The following is a 5,362-nucleotide window of genomic DNA, read 5'->3' on the forward strand; positions in this document are numbered from 1 at the left end:
CTTTGCATCCTCTCTATCCCACATCATCGGTTCATTCTGGGATCGTCAGCTAAATCGTAACCCCAAGAGCAGGAAACGTGTGGCGCGACAGCGTGTAGGCAGATAAGCGTAAGATAACTTTGTTGGCGGGATGGTCCTCCGCTTAGCAACGAGTAGGTGCTTCATTGGCACAATCTGGGCTCACGCCTCAGCGCCTTTGCTCAATAGAGCCTGCATGCCCCATCATGACATCATGCCTTTGTGCAAAATCCCTGCGCCATTCACAGCCCTGCTCTCGGCTTAGGCCGCTAGCACTGGCAATATCAACAAGTAGTGCCCTTAACAGACAAGTACAGCACGGAGAACTAGCCCCGTTAGCCTACATGTGGCTCTGTATCTGGATATCCTTTCAAATTCACTTTAGAGAAAGTTCGGGGAAGACTGGTTATGTGCACAAGATGTAGGGACAACAATGTAAAAGCTGTCAACAAAAAAAAACTCAGGAGATGAAACATGATCTAAACCACAAGGTCAGAACTAGCTGGCCTCCTTGACCCACTAATGTCTGGTCTGACTCTTCCCTCAGCCTAGTGCTATGACCTCCATGACCCCAGCCTCAATGTGCTGAAGGGCATCACTACAACTGGCTGTCCTGTGCTCTCGCACAACCGATTTCTACCACCAAAATACATTTAGACTTGATGTGTTTTTAAATACAGCATTATAGTTTTTCTTCTGTAATACCATATAGTTGGGCCAGTTATATGGTCGCTCAAAGTCTCCAACCCATGCTTTCCACCTCCGGTCAGTCATCAAACACCTCAGATGAAAGGGGATATAATGAAGAGCTTATTTCCAAAAACGCACCAATTTTTTACATTTTTTTTTTTCATCAGAAATGATTGCTTATGGGTACGTTCATGTGGATGTAAAATATTACTGTTCTCAGATTTGTTTTGCATAGATTTTTTTCCCATGAAAATGTTTTTTTGCAGAACGCTATACCGTATATCAATTGTTTAGCTGAAATGGAATGTTAATATCCTGTATATTTGACTGTGATATGTGGTTGTCTCACCTAGCTATTTTAAGATGAATGCACATACTGTAAGTCGCTCTGGAAAAGAGCATCTGCTAAATGACAAAAATTTCAAATATAAATGTTTTACATATAGATATCATATTACTGTACAGGTCCCCTGTAGCTCAGTTGGTAGAGCATGGCTTTGCAACACCAGAGTTGTGAGTTCGATTCCCACGGGGGGCCAGTGTGAAAAAATTTATGCACTCACTAACTGAAAGTCGCTCTGGATAAGAGCGTCTGCTAAATAAATAAAATGTGAAAATGTATAGAATTATTATAATTTTTTAAATATATATTGATGTCACAAATGTATCATTTGTACAGTTCTTTATAAAAAATTTTTGTTATTTGTTACATTTGACTGTGTAAAACCTAGCAGTACTACTTATTTCTCTGAGAGTGAGGCGGATATATAGCATTTAGCAAAAAAACATGATTATTTATCTCTCTAAAATGAAACCATCATGTGATATATTTTTAACAAATACATGTTTGTCATTGAACAACCCCATGCCGTGAAAAAAACACACCAATCTCTTTCAGAATTTCTTTAAACAATAAAAGCTTATTTACCAACATTTCAGATAATTGATATATAGCGTTTATATTATTACTCACTTATTCCAAGCCGTAAAATTAAGTCCTACCGAGATATCTGTACATCTGAAATAGCTGCTGTGAAGTTCATTGTTGTCTTTGCGGGACACTTTGAGCCATTGAGTGTACGATATCTTGATGAACATCCATATACACAGAAATAGTGGAAATGGTCGGGAGACCATTTGCATATAAACAAACATTAGCAAATGAGTGCTAAGCCTTTTGTATCTTTATAACATTTGGTCTGCTTACGTTAGTTTTCCTGGGAACATCACAAGATAAACTGTTTAGACGGTAGAACAATATCGTTCTCATAGTATATGTTGCCTACATCTCAGTTTATATTTTCTATTTCTGCGGGTTACAGCTGACCAAACCAATGCCTGACCTTTTTGACTTAGTCAAATCTAAGGACAAAATTGGAAAAGCTTTATACCTGGATGCTTTAAATAAAGTGTCACCAAGATTTATTTTGATGATGAGCAAACCAAAGTCCTTTGTTTTTTGCTGAAATGTTAGATCATACATTCCTAGGCATTTATAAAAGCCCACAGAAACAAGGATGACCTGACCTTACAATAAACATTGTTGATCAATACCAACAAAATGTAAACTTTCTCAAAAAATCACACATTTCAGAACAGTGTACAGTAGATTATTTATTGCTGATCACAGTACATTCCACATTAAATGTCTAATTCACCAATAAACAATCTACATCAGTTGATATATCTCTCTGTCTAACCAAGTCAGTAAACATCTTTATTGTCGGCAGCTAGTTCATTAGGATGTGCCTTGCCTGTCCTCCCTCCCCTCCTTAATATAAAACCATTCAATGGGACACACCATGTATACTGTACACTATCATTGAGTTGGTATCATTCCCAACAGCGGTGTCCCATACGTTCCCATTTGTGTTGGGTGATCCTATTGTCTTCTGCGTCACCACACGTCGCCCGGCGAATAAAGGCTGTCTGGCTCCCAGCTTAAATATTGCAGCAAACTAAAAACCAACCATCAGACTCAATTCATTCAGTTCTGCTCAGTGGTGCGACAAGGATTGGGGGGCCTTAGGTGGGAAAGAGAGAGGAAAAAAGTTCACTTCACACCATTGGGTGCCAAGAGAAGGGGAACACAACTACACTGGAGCTCTCACTGTGGCAAGTTGCCCATTTGTTAACTTTCACCGATATTATATTTGTGTTTCTGGAATAATATAACCTGGGGTTGATTTATTTATATAGAGTTTAGAGGGTTAAAGTTTTTATTGATATGGTGTTGGTAGCTAAAATGTGCTTTTGGACTGTTGGTTTTAGTCATTTGGGGTGAGGCAAAGAGGCATGCAGCGATTTTGTGTTTGCTCTCTCTGGATTTGACAAAGAGTGAGTGAGTGGCTCATCACTGCTGTAGTTACAAAATGTTTTTAGCCACGGTGTAGCTATAAAGAACATATTTGATTGTTATATGGGGGAACGAAAAATGACAAAAGAGAGTTGTTGATGCAACACAAGGATTCTTTGTATTCTTTGTCATCAGCTCGATTTTTTAACTTGCTTTTCTCTTCTCTAACCCTCAATCTGTAGCGCTGATTGTTGATCATGGGTGACTGGAGCTTCTTGGGAAACATATTAGAGGAAGTAAATGAACACTGACGGTGATTGGGAGGGTGTGGCTCACAGTGCTCTTCATCTTCCGGATCCTCATCCTGGGCACGGCCGCTGAGTTCGTGTGGGGCGACGAGCAGTCGGATTACGTGTGCAACACCCAGCAGCCTGGTTGCGAGAACGTGTGCTACGACGAGGCTTTCCCCATCTCGCACATCCGTCTGTGGGTCCTCCAGATCATCTTTGTGTCTACGCCCTCGCTGGTGTACGTGGGCCATGCTGTGCACTATGTCCACATGGAGGAGAAGCGAAAGGAGCGCGAGGAGGCCGAGCTGAACCGCCAGCAGGAGCTGAGCGAGGAGAGGCTGCCGCTAGCGCCCGATCAGGGCAGCGTGCGCACCACCAAGGAGACCAGCACCAAGGGCAGCAAGAAGTTCAGACTGGAGGGCACCCTGCTGAGGACCTACATCTGCCATATCATCTTCAAGACGCTGTTTGAGGTGGGATTCGTGGTGGGCCAGTACTTCCTGTACGGCTTCCGCATCCTGCCACTGTACCAGTGCAGCCGCTGGCCCTGCCCCAACACCGTGGACTGCTTCGTGTCGCGCCCCACCGAGAAGACTGTCTTCATCATCTTCATGTTGGCCGTGGCATGCGTCTCGCTCTTCCTCAACTTCGTGGAGATTAGCCACCTGGGCCTGAAGAAGATCCGCTTCGTGTTCCGCAAGCCGCCGCCCCAGACCCAGGGCGGCGAAGGCCAGAGCACCCCCGGGGAAAAGAGCCTGCACTCCATGGCTGTGTCGTCCATCCAGAAGGCCAAGGGCTACCGGATGCTGGAAGAAGACAAGCCCGCATCGCACTTCTTCCCCTTAACAGAGGTGGGCATGGAGGCAGGCAGGCTGCCCACACCTTACCAGGCGGAGAGTGAGAACGTCTCTAAAGTGTACGACGAGTCTTTGCCTTCCTACGGCCAGACCACTAGGGCAGAGGTGAGGGTCCTACCAGAAAGTGGCAAGGACGAGGGACCCGCGGACCCCGACGTGGAGGCTACCGAACACGATAGCAGACACCAGACCACTCAGCAGTTTAAGCAAAGCCAGCAGCAGGGCAAGGTCAGACGATTTGACAGTATGAAAGTGAAATCAATGTGAAAAAGCATGGGAGCGAAGCCTCACAGAGCCTTAACTCTCGCTGTAATGGAAGTTAACATCAGCTTGTTATTCGGGAAAAAGAGTTTAAAATGCTGTGCAATGTGCAAGGAGCCTTTAGTTTTAAAAGAAAGATAAACTTGTATTTTATAAGACAGCATTTTTTGTACTGTTTTTATCAATCTATTTAAAAGCTAACAAAACGAAAAAAGGTCATTTTCAGCAGGATTTGTATCGTACAAGAGGAGGTTATTATTTAACAAAAATGTGCTGTTTTTTAATTCACATATTTTCTATCAAGAGTTTTAACCAAAAATGATCAAACGCTTCCGATGTTTACATTTTTTGATTAGCCATTTAGCTTGATGTTAAATGTTATATTTCTACTGAGCAAGTTATTTTTGCAGTACTGTCAGGGTTACACTTGAGCGTGTGTGTATGTATTACAATAATTTCACCTCATATACTAAAATATATACAACTAATTTATTTCACCTAATAGATCTACAAGCTGTATAAAGTCTATTAGATCTTTTTTTGTGAGGTGAAACTTATCACATTCTCATAGAATTGCCAACAACAACAAAAAAATGAAAAAGAAAGGACCACTGGTTAAATGAAAATTAACATGTATCAAAAAACCTTGAGAAACATATATTTTATTGATAACTATGGGAACCATGGAACCTACTGTGGGCGAAAATACTTTCTTCCTTCCTCTACACACATCCGCCATTATGATAAAGATCTTGCCCTATCAGCACAAAGTATTGTTGACCAAGAGAGAATAAAATAACAAATTCACAAAACAGGCCTTCCTTGACAAAGTTTTAAAGAAAACAACGTATTCTCATGAAATGTGACAACCATAAGCAGTGTAGCCAAAGTGCTCAGTCCGCAATATATATTTCAAAACTGGAATGAAATGTCAAACTAAGGGCCTCGCA

General features: G+C 42.1%; 1 pseudogene; it reads left to right on the forward strand.

The window, feature by feature from the left end:
• Window positions 1-2,740: 2,740 nt before the first annotated feature.
• On the forward strand, window positions 2,741-4,923 carry LOC123489141 (annotated as a pseudogene).
• Window positions 4,924-5,362: the final 439 nt, after the last annotated feature.

The sequence above is a fragment of the Coregonus clupeaformis genome, unplaced genomic scaffold (assembly GCF_020615455.1).
Source record: "Coregonus clupeaformis isolate EN_2021a unplaced genomic scaffold, ASM2061545v1 scaf2790, whole genome shotgun sequence".
Classification (NCBI taxonomy): Eukaryota; Metazoa; Chordata; class Actinopteri; order Salmoniformes; family Salmonidae; genus Coregonus; species Coregonus clupeaformis.